Source organism: Gavia stellata, chromosome 3 (assembly GCF_030936135.1).
Source record: "Gavia stellata isolate bGavSte3 chromosome 3, bGavSte3.hap2, whole genome shotgun sequence".
Lineage (NCBI taxonomy): Eukaryota > Metazoa > Chordata > Aves > Gaviiformes > Gaviidae > Gavia > Gavia stellata.
Window position 1 is genome coordinate 3,587,252 of NC_082596.1, and position 19,866 is coordinate 3,607,117.

The 19,866-nt window shown below is 40.6% G+C and overlaps 1 protein-coding gene across 1 annotated transcript in view; it reads left to right on the forward strand.

The window, feature by feature from the left end:
- TSNARE1 (t-SNARE domain containing 1) overlaps positions 1 to 19,493 on the forward strand; it is a 484,504-nt gene extending 465,011 nt beyond the window's left edge. Inside the window, exon 12 of the mRNA XM_059815553.1 lies at positions 18,591 to 19,493. The gene's annotated coding sequence lies outside the window, so the exon portion shown is untranslated. The remainder of the gene's footprint in view (positions 1 to 18,590) is intronic.
- The last annotated feature ends 373 nt before the right edge of the window (positions 19,494 to 19,866 follow it).

Genomic DNA, 19,866 nt, shown 5'->3' on the forward strand with positions numbered 1-19,866 from the left:
TTGCTATAAAACAACAGAAGTAATTTCAAGTACAGTAGAAAGCGAATATTAGAATCCCTAGGCCTGATTCTCGTTAGCTTTAATGCCATTTTACACCACTCTTGCAGTACATTGGGGCCATAAACTGAATTACAGGAATCGTAAAATGTTTCTAGTGTGAGAACCAGAGCCTCTGTATTTACATTAGTATTATAATCAACCTCAAAAAATGGTACAGCATTTCCCGCAATGATGCTTGCTTTCCCGTTTCTAACAGAGGGTTCATCGCAGCTGCTTTCTGTCTCTCAGGTTGGAAATTCTTCTTCCTTTTAGGTTGTATGGTATTGGACAAGCTAGAAAAGATCGATGAAAAGAATTCTTCATAAAAAGCAAATGCGTTGCTGAAACTGTGTTATTGGCTCCATCAGCCTCACCCTGGGTTTAGGGACATCCTACCCCTGGGTACAGTCGATCCATGACAATTTATTCTCAATTATTGAGCATGACCTAATCAAAACAGGACTGGCCAGGTAGACCATTCGGGGATATACCTCTCTGCTGTTGCTTTCCATGTGGGGGCAGAGAATCTGAATCCTACCCTTGAAATGACTGAAAGAAGAGTGCACCTTAAGTCATCAGGCAAATTCACAACGTAATCTCTGCCTTTCTATCATCAATTATTTAGGAAATTCTGGAAGCAGTGAACAGCATGTTATATTTCAGTATTTCCTTTTATCTGGAGAATGCAATGATTTTTCCAGCTATTAGCAAAGTCGGATCTCAGGTGAAGTAATGGATCTGGGGTGAGGTGAAGGAAGGCAGAAAACAGTAGTCAGATGTGCTATTACATATCAATGCTATCCCTTTCAGAAGCTGATGTTGTAAGCAAATCTGATGGAAAATCATGAAAGTTTGGGAGAGAAACGCTAGATTAGTCACTGACAAAAATGAATAAAATAAAACAAACCAAAACAAATAAACCAGGTAACTCCAGTCAAAAATCTTCAAAGTGTTAGGTAAAAGGCAATTTTAATATAAGAACTGATAATCATCTAAGGATATAATTTGGTAACATGTCTAGCATGACCTACTGGGCTCATTAAAAGACTTGCAAGGTACCAGACACGAGTAGACCTAAGTTGTCCACACAGGCATTCAAATCTGACATAGATCTACAGATAGTTTGGGAAATAAAATTTGAAATAAACGGAGATATCTTAATATATTTCCATTTATTATTTCTTGGAGTTAAAATTCAGTAGCATCCAATATGGAAGCTGTGCTTTTTTGGAAACACCCAGCTTTGCCTTATTAAAATACTGAACTATTGCAGAGAGTAATGAGTAACAATGAAAAAAGCCTACTTTAATTATAATTTTCTTTCTAAGGAATTCAGATGAAGGATTAAAATACCAAGAGAGTTTCTCAATAAAGGAATTAATGCTCTGAGAATACATTCACAGGACATTGTTTTTTATGGTATACAGATGGACATCAGAAGTTGGAACAAATATTAAAAAATCACTGATTAAGTAAATCTTTAATACATCTCATGTATTCACAGTTTCTATACAAGATAATACACACTGTATTTTATCAAGAGTATATATAGCATACTTTACATGTTGTGTATCCTTGCAGCAAGGATATCTGAGCTGCTGTAGGTACATAACCCTGGGTGATACAGTCCCAGAATCGGTACAGCAATGTTAGCAGAGCACGTTATCGAGAGTGCCACGTTGGATGGTGCAGCCACACTGCTGCTAATCCCAAATACCCTCCATTCAGTGCAAAACCCAGTGGCTCTGCACGCTGTGCTTTCACATTGCCCTAGAAAGAGATCCCTGTCTATCCCTGGAGGACAAAAGATTGCCACCAAGTTCCCACAGGCCTTTTGAGACAAATTAAACTTTCCCTGAGAAGTGGGAAACAGATGTATGTGATGAAAGGAATGGTGTTTATGGAAATACTGTAAGGCAAAGATGGGAAGGGGTGACAGGTATCATGTACCATTTAGCTCAGGCACCAAAGCCACGATCATCTTAGATCTTTGACACTTGTTCTAGAAGAGAAAATGGCAGCCATCCAAATTTGGAGAACATAAAACCATGTAGCAACCATAACGTAAATGCAATCATATTACTTTAGCTCTAAGGTCCTTCTAGCTGTTAATCTTATTTTGGGAATGCAATACCTGCAGTACCTGCAATACCTGCAGTCTTACCAGATCAGGACCTATCTCAAAGCTAGATATCCCAATAAATGGCTTATTTTCAAATAACCCTCTTTTTTCTGAGTCTTTACTTGGAGTTTATATTCACCACATTTCCTCTGCAACATGCTATGGCACTGACTTTCTCTTCTAGCCTAGAGGTCTTCTAGCCATCTTTCGATACAGCTCAAACTTGTTGAGAGTGTAATATACACTGTGAGCATGACCCTGCAGGGGGAAGGTACAGCAGAAGAAACGCTGTAAAAACTTGAATCCTTCTCCTAAACTTATGCAAATATTGGTTGGTTGAGCAAATTCTGAAACCAATAGTGGTATTTCTGCCGAAAGGACAACTCCTCACATAGTAACCCTGCTGTGAAAAGGTTTGTTATCAGTGAGTCTGAGTCCAAGGGTTTGGGAACAACAGACGTTCTTTCTAGGAAAGAAACAAGTCCTCCAGCTGTTTGGAGCAGAAATGGAAGAGTTCAATAAGAATTCATTCTTTGAACTTTGTCTTTCTTTCTTGATTCTCTTTCCTTACATTTTCTTTCATTCTCTGCTCTGCTCCAACCCCAGTATCTAGCATGCACCCATCTGTCAAAATATAAAAAGGACTCCCTCTGCTAGTGTCTATTAAAGTGCCATATGGCTGAGGTATAGCCTTAGGTGGTGAGCATCACGGAGTGCATCTCTGAGTGAACAGCGATTTCTGCATTTAAGGTTTAATTAGGTAAATGCTTTTTAAGTAGCAACACAGTTTCCCCTTAAATATTTACTATTCTTCAGCAAAGAAAGAAAGAAGATTAATCTGGTCTAAAATACAGCCTGACATGTATCAATGAGTGTTCCCACCCTTCTCATAATGATTCACATCTCCTCCATCTTCACTGTTGGGAATAACAGGCAAAGTGGTCTCCTGAGTGTGCATGATCCCTCCCACCCCAGTCTGCCCGGCTTTCCTACTTCATTGCTGCTGCCACAGATATGCTTGTACTCTGGGTTACACAGCACCATCTGTTACAGAGGAGGAAGGAGTTGTTTATTTCAAGATGCAGCTGCAATATAGCATTATTGAGGGGGGGGGGAGAGCTAGAGGAACTGTGTGCTTTTAGATGTCACCTAAAGCGATGGACTGGGCTGTCATGCTACAAAAATCTACCACCTCCAAACGAGGGATTCCAAACTAGGAATCCAGTGCAGTGAAGGCAAAAGACCTCCAACGAGAGGCTTGGCAAAGTGTAATTTGAGATTATTCTGATCCTCCCAACTGCCACCAACTGCAGGTCAAGAACAGAGCAGAGAATTGGCAATAAATATTACAGATTTGTTATTTCTTTGCTTGTTTGCTTGCTTTTTCAATGCCGCTGTCATCCCTGTCAAGGGTGAATTTCAGCATCTGAGGAGAAAGGATCTCCTCCTGCTTGGTGCGTGTGAGGATGTGTAGGCTTCTGCTCAGTCACACTAAATATGCCGTCCAGTAAAACCATTTGGAAAAAGGCAGTGGGCAGTGCCAAAATTCATTGCTAATTGTTATTGTCTGGGAGTTCTCGGTTGTGCCAGATGGAGAAGACTGTGCAGTAACTACCACAATTATTCTGCTTTTCAAATAACTCTAGAGACATAGAGTTAAAGATGAGTCAAAAATCTCTTTCCATTCTATGGATTCATAGTAATTCCCTACAGTTTACTTTCTTGTATTTTGTCTAGACTAGTTTTTCACTTTTATGTTAAACGTGTCAAAGACCTCAGTCACTGTGGTATTCAAGATCTGTTAAAAATACCTAAATGGATACCCCTTTTTTACTTCCTCTGGCTTTTGTTTAACAGACTTTAGCTGTAAAAAGGCTTCTTTGATACCCAAAAGTTCTCTCCGTGTCTCCTGGAGCCCTTAAATATTTCATCTCCCCTCTTTTGTCTGTTAATCCCTTATAGCACTACATGCTAAAGAGTAAGTAAAATCTTAATCATTTCCGTTCACATAAATGGAACCAGAGGCACAATGCAGAATATATAATGTATAACCAGCTCTTCAGTGACTACTCATGATTATCTTCCCTCCCCAACAAACTTCTGTTTCTTTTCAAGAGAAAATGAAGGCACTGCTGGAAGTCTACATAATCCCATTAGTGATGCTGTTCACGACAGGGATAATAAACAGAGAGGAGTCAAATAGATGCAGCACCCTGATAAATCCAACAGAGTTGATTTTGAGGATGTAAGGACACCCACTCCTGTTAGTACAAAAAGAATGTTTCACCCATTTCCTGCCTCCAGCGGCACCCATAAGCAGACACCCAGGGAAGAGTAATAACAGACGATGTACATCATAGGATATTCCGTCGGGCACTGTCCAAGTCTCTCATTATTTCCTGCTCAGGGACTTCTGACACCATTGTTTGTTTAGTAACTCAGAGATACTACTTTGAATTTTTTTTCCATTCTTCCCTTCCATCTGTGGATTTTAATTTTTTTTTTTTTTTTTTTTTTGGTGGGAATTGCAAGAGAACAAACATATTAGAGGAGGGTGCTGCTTTTCTGTGTATGAAGAACGTTATGGGGAAAACAAGGTGGAAGCTGTATCCATGTAGGAACTAAAGAATTTATGATGTTTTCATTAGATGGCTGTCAGTAGGATCTAGCATGAGAGCTAATACTTACGCATATTTCCAGCAATGCTGCCCAAGAAAATTAGGATAATCTGGTCTCCATGTGAAAATGGGAACACTTTGTGTGTACGTTTAAAAAAAATAAATAAATATAGAAAAAGCACAGATGTTATCACTTCCAGGGCACATTTTTATGAAGATAGGCTTTTTTCCTTATATTAGTGGTTGCAACACTAGTGTATCTGGTCACTGATGATTTATTTATACAGCAAATGTACAATGCAAACAATTAAAATTTGTGAACAGAATAAGATAATACAGAAATATTTATTTCAGAAGTAAAAAATAAAACAAGCGGGGGGGGGGATTAATTTCACTGAAGTTTAGACAACTGAACCTGAACTATTCACCCGATGCTCCCCTTCAAGCTCATGTAGAGATACAAACGTTAAAAGGTGATTTTGCTGAGCTGTTGAATAGATTAGTTAAAGGCGAGCTGGACTGACCTCCAGAAGTGCTTGTATCTCTCCACTCTCTAAAGGGAAATGAGGGTGACCTGTGTTGATCTGGAGCATTTGTATTTGGATGAAAATAATCTCATCCGTAGTGCTCCGTATTTACTTGTCTGGGTCAGAAGAAAAAGGGTCAAACCTGCAACAGAATATTTTGCCCACCTACACTAGAAGGATGGTGGGAGAGATCAAAGGGAAAGTCAGCTCAGTTACTCTTACCCTCATTTATGAACAGCCAACTAAGGACCAACTGAGGAGGTGTCCAAAAGATGTATCAAGGTTAGCTACAACTATCAGAGTGAATTCCCTGACATCGGCGTTTTTCTGCCACAAGCCTTTGCTCTGAGGCAGGCACTAACAACTGCTTTAGTCTCCCTGCTGTCTACTAAAATATCTCCTTTCTGATGGGATTAGGTTTTGCTTTAATCTAGTACTTATTGCTAGGGTGTAAGTGAAGCGACCATGTGAAGCATACTTCCATTCAGTGCTTCAACCAGGGGCAGGCAACTGAAGAAGAATACAAGGACCTCATTAGGTCATGCAGAGAGGGAATTAGGAAGGCAAAAGCGCAGCTAGAGCTCAACCTGGCCACGGTCGTGAGGGACAACAAAAAATGTTTCTATAAATACATTAACAACAAAAAAAGAGTCAAGGAGAATCTCCATCCTCTACTGGATGCGGGAGGGAACATTGTCACGAAGGATGAGGAAAAGGCTGAGGTACTTAATGTCTTCTTTGGCTTAGTCTTTAATAGTCAGACCAGGTATCCTCAGGCTATCCATCTCCCTGAGCTGGAAGACAGGGATGGAGAGCAAAATAGGCTCCCCATGATCCAGGAAGAAGCGGTTAACGACCTGCTATGCCACCTGGACACTCACAAGTCTATGGGGCCTGATGGCATCCACCCAAGGATGCTGAGGGAGCTGGCGGAGGAGCTTGCCAAGCCGCTCTCCATCATTTATCAACAGTCCTGGTTAACGGGGGAGGTCCCGGACGACTGGAAGATTGCCAATGTGACGCCCATCTACAAGAAGGGCCGGAAGGAGGATCTGGGGAACTACAGGCCTGTCAGCCTGACCTCGGTGCCGGGAAAGATTATGGAGAGGCTCATCTTGAGGGTGCTCATGGGACACGTTCAGGATAACCAAGGGATCAGGCCCAGCCAGCACGGGTTCATGAAGGGCAGGTCTTGCTTGACCAACCTGATCTCCTTCTATGACCAGGTGACCCGCCCAGTGGATGAGGGGAAGGCTGTGTGTCGTGGTTTAAGCCCAGCTGGCAACCAAGCACCACACAGCCGCTCGCTCACTCCCCCCAGGTGGGATGGGGGAGAGAATCGGAAGAGTAAAAGTGAGAAAGCTCGTGGGTTGAGATAAAGACAGTTTAATAGGTAAAGCAAAAGCTGCACAGGCAAGCAAAGCAAAACAAGGAATTCATTCACCACTTCCCATCGGCAGGCAGGTGTTCAGCCATCTCCAGGAAAGCAGGGCTCCATCACGCGTAACGGTTACTTGGGAAGACAAACGCCATTACTCCAAATGTCCCCCCCTTCCTTCTTCTTCCCCAGCTTTATATGCTGAGCATGACGTCATATCGTATGGAATATCCCTTTGGTCAGTTGGGGTCAGCTGTCCCAGCTGTGTCCCCTCCCAACTTCTTGTGCACCCCCAGCCTACTTGCTGGTGGTGAGAAGCAGAAAAGGCCTTGACTCTGTGTAAGCACTGCTCAGCAGTAACTAAAACATCCCTGCTTTATCAACACTGTTTCCAGCACAAATCCAAAACACAGCCCCATACTAGCTGCTATGAAGAAAGTTAATTCTACCCCAGCCAAAACCAGCACACTGTGGATGTTGTCTACCTGGACTTCAGCAAAGCCTTTGACACTGTTCCCCACAGTATTCTCCTGGAGAAGCTGGCGGCTCGTGGTTTAGACAGGTACACTCTTCGCTGGGTAAAAAACTGTCTGGACGGCCGAGCCCAGAGAGTTGTGGTGAATGGGGTGAAATCCAGCTGGCGGCCAGTCACAAGTGGAGTCCCCCAGGGCTCAGTTTTGGGACCAGTCTTGTTTAATGTCTTTATTGATGATCTGGATGAGGGGATAGAGTGCACCCTCAGCAAGTTTGCAGATGACACCAAGTTGGGAGGGAATGTTGGTCTGCTCGAAGGTAGGAAGGCTCTGCAGAGGGATCTGGACAGGCTGCATTGATGGGCCGAGGCCAATGGTATGAGGTTCAACAAGGCCAAGTGCCGGGTCCTGCACTTTGGCCACAACAACCCCATGAAACGCTACAGGCTTGGGGACGAGTGGCTGGAAAGCTCCCCCACAGAAAAAGACCTGGGGGTGTTGATTGACAGCCGGCTAAAGATGAGCCAGCAGTGTGCCCAGGTGGCCAAGAAGGCCAACGGCATCCTGGCCTGTATAAGAAACGGTGTGGCCAGCAGGAGCAGGGAGGGGATCGTGCCCCTGTACTCGGCGCTGGTGAGGCCGCACCTCGAATCCTGTGTTCAGTTTTGGGCCCCTCACTCCAAGAAGGACATAGAGGTGCTGGAGCGTATCCAGAGAAGGGCGACGAAGCTGGTGAGGGGTCTGGAGCACAAGTCTGATGAGGAACAGCTGAGGGTGCTGGGGTTGTTCAGTCTGGAGAAGAGGAGGCTGAGGGGAGACCTCATCGCTCTCTACAATTACCTGAAAGGGGGTTGCAGAGAGGTGGGTGTTGGTCTCTTCTCCCAAGTGACTAGTGACAGGACAAGAGGAAATGGCCTCAGGTTGCGCCAGGGGAGGTTCAGGCTGGATATTAGGAAAAAGTTCTTTACTGAGAGAGTAGTGAAACATTGGAACAGGCTGCCCAGGGAGGTGGTAGAGTTACCCTCTCTGGAGGTATTCAAGGAGCGTGTGGATGTGGCATTGTGGGATGTGGCTTGATGGGCATGGTGCTGTGTGGTGTGGGTGGGTTGTTTTTGGTGTGGGTTGTGGTGTGGTTGTGGGTGGTTTTGGTTTTTTTTGTGGGTGTGTGGTGTGTGGGGTGGTTTTTTCTTTGTTTTTTGGGGTTTTTTTATGGTTGGACTTGATGATCTTACAGGTCTTTTCCAACCTTAGCGATTCTGTGATTCTGTGATTCTGTAACCCTGGCACCATCTGCATGAATAACACCAACATATATATGTAAAAACAGCATCACCCAGAGTTAATAACAGCTAGTGTTCAGATGGATCCAAAAAATGCATTATATTTACATCTATGGAATTTATTAGTTCTTTTTTTAATTAGTTCTCTGTGCAGCAATTTATTTCCAGTACTGTTCTTAATGAAAACATTACAAGTTGCAGTTCTAATTCTAGTACTAGGAGTTTTATCCATTACATCTCTGTCCTCATTGACTAAAATAATTTCTGTTCCCTTCATAGTTAAACAGTCTTTAAAAAAAAATAAAAATCTGAGGTAGATTAAATGTAATTTATTGCATTTACATATTTATTCAGGGCTGCTGCACTGAAATATCCATTAGTGTGGAAGACATCAACGCTGGTATGCAACGTACGTAGTCTCCCTGTGTTTTTCTTTCCTGATAGGTGAGCTTTTCAACTCTTTTTCTCTAGTTCTGCACAAACCATGTTACACTTCCACCAGTTCCCTTTAAGCAAAACGTGGAGCATACAGTTCCTGCTCCCTTAACTGAAATAGATGGTGTTTTATGCTAACCATGTTGTGTGTCTTCTGTGGGCTTTTTTAGGGTTTATCAGGTCTATTTCCACTAACACGTGAATGAGAATTTAAGGGTTTCTGTCACCTTTTAGAGCTCTGATTTGCTTGCTCTGGAGTTAAATGCTGCTGCAAGGTGAAAGTCTGGTACTTCCCCATGGCTCTTGGCAGATTCTCAGGGCTGGTGAAATAGTCATGATACGCTGAAGGGGTACTGAGTGATTTGCATGCTAGGCAGCCTTGGCCACATACCCTCGTGTTTAAGCATCCATCTCCTTGAAATTGTCTTTTCATGCAACCAGATGTATTTTAATCTGAGTCAGCATTTTTCTTCCTGATAGTTAATCCAAGCTGAAAGTCAAGTGCCAGTAATTCTGTATGTTCCCAAAGGAACATAAGATTTACCGTATTGGTGCCAACTGATGATTCGTCAGGTCTGCTGTCTAATCTCTCTTAGTCTCCAGCACATGATGTCTTAGCTGGCCAGTGTTTTATGTCTCTCATTTCGGTGTTATCCTGAGTGCTTCCCAGAATAATTCAGCATATTCATAAAGTTGATTTTCTCTCTCCTTCCCCCCTCCACACAACAGGAGTTGCCAAACGTGAGTCTGGGAGCCCTTTCTTTCTAGGGAAAGATAGGCAGTGACTGCACAGACCAAAAGAGATGTGGCCTGTTTCAAGGCAAGTGAGACTCTAGTCACTTGTCCATGAAGTTTGGGGAATGGAGATGTCTACTGTCTGGCTCAAATGTTAACTTGCACCTGAGGACACAGGGGTTAAAGCATATTTTAAAAAAAAGATAAACGTTCAAATTGCTTTGGAGCACTCTGAAGGTGAGGTAAGAGGGAGGAAAATAGGCCGTGTAAGTGGTGGTGCCTCTATCTTTTAAGATAACATCTTCAAATTGCCTCCATTACTGTAGAAGTCTGATTAAAGAGGTGCAGTGGGAGCACTGTCCCTGCTGTTCTCTGCTAGCAGCTTTTGCCTGACAACCATGCCACTTGCAAAAGGGCGAACAAAATCATTCTCCTTTTTGTTCCGCGTGGCAACAGGAAGAAACATCCTGTCCTGAAACGCCGGCAAATCCAGCATCACCATGCTATGTTCTCTTTTCCATCCTCCTCATGAGAAACAGAATTTCTCACTATTAACCTAACAATGTCTCCACTCCAAAAACTCTCCAAATTGCTTTTTAAAAATAAAGAGAGAGATGCAAGAAAAAGACTGCATCTTGCACATGAGCAAAGTTAATGCAGCTTAAAGTGCAGATTGAGCTCATGGATGGAGAAAGACCAATGCTATTTTCTTGGTCATTCAGTGCCAGCTGTTTAATGTCACTTAGATTTAGATCGTGCATTGCTGGCAATTTTAACCTTTTTTTCAAGGCAACAAAATGAAGTCATAACCCTTCTGCACCTTGAGCCTTACTCTTCTGCATTTCATTCTTCTGAAGAAGATGATTCCAGATAAGTTTCTCTAGTTTGTTATTGGAATGTTATGAAGGAAATCCCAAATGACAGGGTTGGTTTTTGAGAAATAGGATGACAGTGCTTCTACAAGAAAGATAATATGGAGAGAAAATGAGTATGCATTTTTTGGAGGAAGCATCTTCTGTGAGTTGTGACCTTGAGAAGAAGCAAGGCCTTATTTTTAAGCAGTTTTTATTCCTTCTTTCTCTTGACTTGCTTTAGTATAGGCATGAATGAGTTCAACCTTTAAGCTCACCTTATTCAGAGCATGGAATTGCTTGTTTAGTTATTTCCATATGTCAGTTTTGGACACATCTTTATTTTGCCTACCTTTTCACCATTTTCACCTTTTCACCAGTGCATTGCCATAGCACTGTCTGGGTGTCTTGGTGGACCCCGCGCTGGAGCAACACACATGGAGATAACCCGTATATAAGGTGGTGAAGCATCTGCAGTGAGGTCAGCATTAATGGTCAGAAGCAGGAGGTACAAAAAATGGTTGAAGGCATTGGAGCTTTATGGACCAAAACAACTGGCCAAAGAGAAAGCTAGCAAAATGTCATTGAGTCTTTGGTGAATTACATTAGCTTGTAAGTTTGTGCTTCAGGTAGGTCCTGGGGATTCCTGAGAGAACTTACTGGAAGAACTTGTCAGAACCCTACTTTTACACTTCACACAACCTCAAAAAATGCATTCAGGGCTTATGTCAACTGTATGACTCAAGTTACTGGAGGTTGAATAGGAACTGTCTCTCGGATTAAACATTGTCATGTTAAAGAACTATGTAATGACTTTTCAAACATACACAAGTCTGCCATGCACAGTGTGCCATGAGGGAAAAAATAAGGTCACTTAAGTCATAAATAGGGGATTTTCTGCTTGTTTTAATGTGACAAGACAATGCTGCTGAGATTTGCTATTCACTTGCCATTTAATCAGAGTTGAGCTTGCAATGTCATTATCTGATGTTGCACATATTCAACATCAGATAATTTAAAAATCCTTATGCACGTAGTCTTGCTACTTCTATAGCAGCATTTACTTTTAAGAGGTTGGGCAAAATTACTGCTTCCCCTTCCCCTCTTCCCATCTCATTCATTACGTGTCACCTCCCAGGCCCTGGACATTCCACCTTTCTGAAATGGATTTTCTCATGATCCCCAAAGTTCAGCTAGCAATATTCAGTTCTGAAATGTGATATCACCTATTATATTTCTTGCCATAATTATGTCATAGTCTGCAGTTTTGGCAGATTATGACACTGCTACAGACCTTTTTTATAGGTCTACATGACCTAGTTGCACGTTTCTTAAAACTTTGCCATGTACTGCGACGCTGATAGGGAATGTATTGCTAAGAGAATTCTTTACAGTTCAGACATAGAAATGCACGGAGGTAAATTCCTACTAGGCACATGCCAATTTTCTAGCATAAAGATGGAAAATGATTGGGATGTCTTTCAGTGTAGTGAATCCCAAGGAGCTGACTTACAGAGACAACATCTTTCTTAGTCCATCAAACAGCGCCTGTAGTATGTGCTTGGGATTTGTTGTTGTTGTGTTTTTTCTTTTGATTTTGTTTTGTTCCCAGTTTCTTCTCATTTCTTGATTTAGCTTTGCTTTAGGGTCAACCCTTACTGTCCATAAAATACACCTATATCTTAAACTTGTGGTGGTCCCTGGAAGATGCCTATGTACTTGCATTAACATTTGCCTCTGAAACTCCTATATTACCAATGATTTGCAGCTGCCAAATTAGAAGCCATTGATGACAGGGCCAGAAGTCCTCTAAACTTCCAAAGGATCAGGATTTCTACAGGGGCATATTTCTAAACTGAAAAAGAAATTATTTCTGTGAATCTGAATCAAAGGTGGTTGCAGGGCCCCATTGATGCAGTTAAGAGAATGTACAGGAGAAATAAATGACTAAGTGAAAATGAAGCAATATTGCATGGGGTATATCCTCACCCTGCTATCTCATTTTTTCGGACAGAAGACTCTAGGGTTATTAGGTCTGTCCTATTTTAAAAAGCTGTTGTTAAAATTCCAGTACAAGCAGAAAGGGTCAGTGTGACTGAATAAGAACAGCAGCTTTTCTGTTATGGGTAGTTGTGCACTAGAGAAAAGTCTATAATTTCTATAATGAAAAGTGAGTATCATTTACTTCCCTAGCAAATTAGTGGGAATAACTATTTAAAAAGAAATAACTTTAGCTGATGAAACCCCAGGTTTTACTGAAGGCAAAATCTCATCATCATATAGTACCTTTGAACAAAGGTCGAGATAAAGACTTAGTTCTGGAAGGTTCACAAAGTAAGTGATGCAATTCTCGGACTAATCTGGTATCTGGTATCTGGTATCTGATTAGCTTCAGCTTCAAAGAGACAGGAAACACCAGAGATTTTCTTAGTATTGTGACTTTTGTCTTCTTTTCCTTGTCTTTTTTTTTTTACTATCCTGAAAATGCATCATTAAGAATTTATGTATATAATTATAATTATATCAGGCCCAGGTTGAAACCATCCTCAAGGTGATCAGAAAGGGAAGACATGGGTCCTCAGACACCGTTCCCCACCATCACAGGTGGAAGAGATTCAGTTCAAATGAGTTAAGTCGTGAATTGCACCCCAACTGCAGAGGAAGGTTATCTGACATAGGGGCAAATTTGATGTTGATGCTCAAAGATGGTAATCTGTTGAATCCTGAACACATAAGCGAAGTATATCTACCATGTTATATTGGTTTTGCTTGGCAAGGTTTTGGTAGTTGGAGGGGGTACAGGGGTGGCTTGTGTGAGAAGATGTGAGGAGGCAGAGAAATTGGGAGGGAAGTTAAGCCCGGGAAGAAGGGAGGGGTGGGGGGAAGGTGTTTTAAGATTTGGTTTTATTTCTCATTATCCTACTCTGATTTGATTGGCAATAAATTAAATTAATTTCCCTGAATCGAGTCTGGTTTGCCTGTGACAGTGACTGGTGAGTGATCTCTCCCTGTCCTTATCTTGACCCACAAGCCTCTTATTGTATTTTCTTTCCCCTATCCAGTTGAGGAGGGGGAGTGATAAAGCAGCTTGGTGGGCACCCAGCATCCAGCCAAGGTCAACCCACTGCACATGTCTGGAAAATATGAGAGATTTCTATACCTCTCAGAACCACCATTCTCTGCAAACTTATCTCATTTCCCTGGTACATCAGGAAAAAAATAATATTAACAACTACGAAGGACTAGAGGCAGAAAAATGGAAACAACCAGAGATTTCCTACTTTGCCTTCAACATTCTCTTGGGGGTTTTCAGAAAGAGAAAACTTAGATCCTCATGCTACAGGATGCTATCTCCACTATCAGCCTTGCAGATGAGTTTAGGTTCTCTATCATGAATGAGATGGTGTTGCAGGATTTCAGCTCTGTCATATTTGGAAGCTACTTTCCAATTTACATCTGAAACTGGTATAGAGTATACAACAGTTTCAGGGGAAAGCAGAGGAATACAATGTATTGTGGCAGGACATGGGCTTCATCAGTGTAGATTTGCATATGTGAATGGTTCAATCCAAAAACATCAAAAGATATTTGTGCTTTGAAAACAGGTTCATTAGAACATGAACTGGAACAATGATTAAAAAAACCTAAAAAAACCCCAAAACCAAAAAAACCCTGAATTAAACAAAAATGACAAAATAAATACAAGGACCTAACATTTCTGTTCTGTGGCCTGCCGCTCAGGATACCTGCGCTGAGGGTCCAGCTCTGGCACATGCTCAATCCCTGTGGGAATTTGACATATTGAGAAGGTGGTTATGAATAGTTCTGAAGAGCTGTTTCCATGTCCATGTTTTCAGTACTCAGTACCAAAATCTGTCTGTTCATTCTGTCCTATATTTTCTGTCCTTTGGACAATCCATTAGACTTACTTGAACAGTGTGGGTTTACAGACTATGACTTTGCAGAGCAACTGTAAGAACTTTCATATGGGCCTTGTACCAAGCTAGATAAAGTCAGTGAGAGTGTTCGCACTGACTTCAGTGAACTTTGGATCAGCTCTCCTCTTTCAGCGATGCAGACTTCCACTTGATAATTTCATAGGCCTTGTCAGCTTGTAATGAATGCCATTGTTTCACACTTTCAAGGAATCATTCGACTAGCCAAAAATCTCTGCACATATAATGGTCAACTACTATTAACAATGGATTACAATTTATGTGGATGAGCATTCTCCAACAGAGAAGTTCATTGAGGTTAATATCTATGAAAAGCCTTAAATCTGTATAAATTTGCAAAAGTCAAAAGTTGTGTCATCAGAACTTACTTACACAGTGTGATGTGTATCAACACATTTTCTTAGAGGAAAAACAGAGATCTTACTTGATTCAATACAACAGGAGGTAGGATCAAATTTGTTTATTATTCTGGAGAATTTATCTTCCCTTGAGACTAGCTCTTTAATTCACAGGCAGAACAGGCTAGACTAAATAAATGAGCAGAGTTTACACTGTAAATCCCAAAGGGGTGAAAGATGCTTCTCTGAAGCCAAGAAGGGCTGTAGGATAGATCCATAGCTTGGGTCCCTATTGGAGCTACCACAGAACTGGAGCAGCTCTTTACAGTCTGATTTTACATTTCACAGTAAAGATGTCTATTAGCCTTCACAGGAGAGTAATCTTAGCAGCCTGATAGCAGCAGAGTCTTTTTTCATTTGCCCCTTCCTTTCTTGTCTTGTCTCTTTAAGCATGAAAAAAAAATCAAGAGAAATACGCCTGTTTCCTTTCATTGATTATGAAGGTAATAGAAATGACTCACTGAAATATGGACAGGCAAAACCTCGAGTCACCCAGGTTTCTACTGGTAAAGTGCCCCAGATATGAAAACACCAAAGATCTACTCCAACATAATTTTTATTTTTTTTTCTAGGGATGGTAATTTAGTTCTCTATTTGTATAGTAGCTAACACAAGACTGTACAGTCCATGACTAGAACTGCTAAACTCAGCATAACAATTACTACAGCAAATCATAAAAACCTTCTTTAATCAAAACCTAAAAGTATGACAGAACTCAAACTTTTTTTCCAGTAACTAAAAATAACTCATTTTTATCCTCAACTAAACCAGAAACATATATTAAGTCTGTTGGTTTGTTGGCCCAATGTATCTTGTAGTTAGGTCATGTCTGGAGAATCTCTCTTGTTACATTGAAGAGCCAAGTCTGTAGATTATGTATTTCTAATTTAAATGGCTTTTGCAATGTTGAATATTTTCCCTGCCTGCAAATCAAGATTCATAATCCCCAGTAGCTGCAGAGCCTGCCAAGAGTAATGGCTTGTGCTGGTAGTAGGGTTTGCTTTCATGTCAAACATATGGTGCCCTTCATCCTAGTCCTTGGAGAAAAAGCCTGTCCAAGGTTCACACAACCTGATTAGACTTTCTCTCCTGTACACAGGCATGTGTGTGCTCACATGTAAGCACTCTCACTCACTCACACACACACATATATGTGCATACACATACATACATGCACACATCCACACTAATCATGAAGGACCATGGCCAGCTTATTTGAGGCAGGCATCTGTTAGTGATTGACTTAAATTTGTCATTTACTCATTGATTGCATTTGCGTCACACCGTCGTTGATTGCTTGGCATGAATGAGGCTGCACTGAAGACAGTGCTAAGAAATCCACACAACCAGTTGGCAGTTTTGTGATGCTAACACACACGGCTTAGGCAAAGCGTTACAAACAGGTCGAGGGAGGTGATCCTTCCCCTCTACTCAGCACTGGTGAGAAACATCTAGGGTGCTGTGTCCAGTGCTGGGCTCCCAAGGACACAAGAGAGATATTGACATACTGGAGTGCATCCAGCAAAGGGTCATGAAGATGATTAAGGGGCGGGAGCATCTGACATATGAGGAGAGGCTGAGAGAGCTGGGACTGCGGCCTGGGGAAGGGAAGACTCAGGAAGATCTTATCCCTCTGTATAAATACCTGATGGGGGGTATAAAGAAGAAGGAACCAGGTTCTTCTCAGTGGTTTCCACTGACAGGTCAAGAGGCAATGGGACAACCTGAAATATATCAACATTTGTTTAAACATAAGAAACCACTTTTTTTACTGTAAGAGTGGTCAAACAAGGAAACAGATTGCCCAGAGAAGTTGTGAAGTCTCCAGCCTTGGAGCTATCCAAAATCTAACTGGACACAGCCCTGATCACTTTGCTTCAGCTGACCCTGATCTGAGCTGGTGGTTGGACTAGATGATCTCCAAAGGTCGCTTCCCACCTCATCCATTCTGTGATTCTTTGACTTGCACAGACAGTGAACATATTGTTGATTGGCACCTATAGAAATGTTCCTTCCTTTTCAGATAGTTTTCTTTTCACTCCACTTACAGCCTTTCGTCTTTGAAAAAAGATAGTGAAATATTAAGTGAACAGGAAAGTGAGAATGGTTCCAAAGTGGATGGAAAGGCTATATGATTAGTGGTGTCCATCCCCTTTCCAGAGCCTTTTCATTTGCCTGAGTAACTCTAGCAAATCCTTTCGTGATATTAGAAGGACTTCTACTACTGAATTTGTGCAGCTAAATTTAGGTGCCCACAGTGTACATTTCTGCATCTAGACAGTCATCCTGAAGATCCCTTTGTAGTTAATGCTAGTCAACAACAGTTAGTGAAATTTAGGTCATTCTGAAGTTGATGACTTTATTCAAATGACCCTCACCCTAAAGATCCATTGACTGTATTGATTAGATCTGTAAATACTTTAATAGGAGCCTGGAGCCTGGGAGCCATTATGCTCAGATGGAGATACTTACACCTTAAATTAGCTGAGATGAATGTCATCTTCTGAAGGATACCCTTTCTTATTAAAGAAGAGTATTTCTATTAACTCTTTGTGGTGTTTATGTGAATGCAGGTAGGAACTGTCTTCTATACTTCGCATATGCGGCACAGCACACAATCGACATCTGATCTCCAAAAGATTATCTAAATGATATCTTATTATGAACAATTTTAATAATTGGCATAAATAACAATATGTGTGCAGTTTTGTATTTTGCTGCTTTGAGGGAGGGGTGTGTCTGATCTCTGGTCTATTTTGACACCTTGTTGGTTTACAGTAAAGCAGAATTAAAACAACGAGTGTTTCTAAGGCTTTCACCTGTAGCAAAAAAGAAAAACAAAAAGAGGAAAAAAAGTTGTTCTCAGTTATGGGTTCAATAATAACAACAGACTATTTTCCTTCCCTTTCCTTTTCCTTGATACCAAGTTTAATCAGATTTTCTTACATAGCATATATATACAAACAATATTGACTAAGGAAGTAGAGGTAGAATAAACATAACCACTACAAAAGCCTGCTTATATTTTTCATAGTGATGTTTTCTACAAACACACAGGCCTACTTCATGGGGTTGTGAGTGAAAAAATACAATTTGTCTAATCTCAGAAGTCTGTAGTGCTGATGTCTATCTTGGAGGTGCTATATTGCTGTTGATGTCTTTCCTAAGAGGCTTCTCTTACAGTAATTGGAGAGAAATATGCACTTTCATCAAAAATTGCCTCTTTGTTTCCATTAACTGTCTACATAAACAGTGTAAACATTTTATGTTTTAGAGATCTACACATGGTATAGTGAATCCTTCCTATCAAGAAGGTGTCTAATGGTGTCATTGCATGGAAAAATGGAAAACAGACTAAGATTTCTTAGATATAGTCTCTCTTGCAAAGTGCATCAGTGTCACACTCTAGCTTCTATACTTAGTTCACTTTGCAGGAAAATGTATTTTTAAAACAGTGCACCATCCTCCAGGTATGGAAACTGCTGGCATTGAAGAGAACAAAAAATTCTACTCTTTTCCTTGCTACAGCAGGCTGTATGCTATATTTTCTTTACAAATTTGTTTTGTTTGTACTCTCAGCCTCTCCACCTCTTCCACTTCCACAATTACTTTAGATTAGAATCAGTGAAAATACACTTTTCTGAGATTACGCCTACTTCATTGTTGACTATGCATTTTGGGACTACCTTGAGTAGCCACCCTTCCATCAGTAGCAACTTTACATCAGCAAATCTCTGGAAGTCCTGTGAATACTTATCAGTTATTCTTGCTTTTGCAGAGCCTGTGATCACCCTGTGAAGTGGAATGGATTCTCAAGGCATTTCACATTCAGGCCCCACGTCAATGTCTGCTTTACCGATCACGTCATATTAAAACTGCTATAGCCAACAAACACTAATTGTATGAAAGAAAAGCTAAGTTTTATACTGTGTGTTAGTATAATTGTGAATAATTTTTCCTTTTTTTTTTCCCTTCATTGCAGACATGTTTTACCTTATATTACAGATTTTAATTATGTCCCCTGCGTATCTGGGGAATGCTATTTCTTTGCCTCCAGATTTGGTACACAGCGTGCTATAAGATACGTAGCGGTTAATTCATCTTTATTGTTTGTGTTTTTAACATGCTCTTGATCTCCAGTTCTGCTCATTTAAAACCATGAAAGTCAACATGTTATTTTTGATTCTTTTTTGTTGTTGTTTTTGTATATTTTAAAAATAATGTAGCTTAGATTCTCATACCATGCACTGCTGTTTTAGAATTTCCTCTGCCATTTCTGAGCTAAGCAATTTTACGACTCTATGTGCCATTTACAAACACATCAATTAGATGCTTATTTGATCCCATTGTATGCATAGAACACCACATTTATTTATGAGAAACACTAGTGAAAGAGCAGGACAAATAAAGATTAAGATATATTGTTACCATTTTTTTAAAAGAAAAACACCTTTAATCTGTTAAAAAGATCAAGCAAGTTGTGTCATGAAAAATGTCAGATTTTGCATTAGATTTCATTTCATATGTCTCAATGCAACCAGCACTTGGGATTTTGTTCCATTTGCACACACAATATTTTCTGCTGAAAACATGATTGCAAATGTCATTTAAATTCTTCTTTAAATGTGTTGTGTACTATAAATGCATTTTTCCTCCAGTAAATAAAGCATTTCAAAAATGGTTTTAATTAAATTGTCATAGGAAGTATTGAAGAGAATTTCACAAAATGATGTTTTTTATTCTTCATGAAAAGTTACATCTTTTGACAAAAATGTTTCTCACCAGAAAAAAAAAAAGTCAGCTACCTCTATAGGTTATGTATTTTTGGTTACTGTGGAGGTTTAGAAAAGAATAACAAATATGAAACGAGATTCTCACCTGCACTGATTTCAATTACATGCTTCCTTTCCAAAAAGCTGACACAGTCTTCATCTGTAAAGGTTGAGCACATAAAATGCTCAGAGAAATCTTGCAGGTGCTTAAGCTCATTCAGGGTCAAAACTGCAAAACTTTTTAAATCAATGCAGTTAGGTTTGGGGAAGAAACAGAAGTCA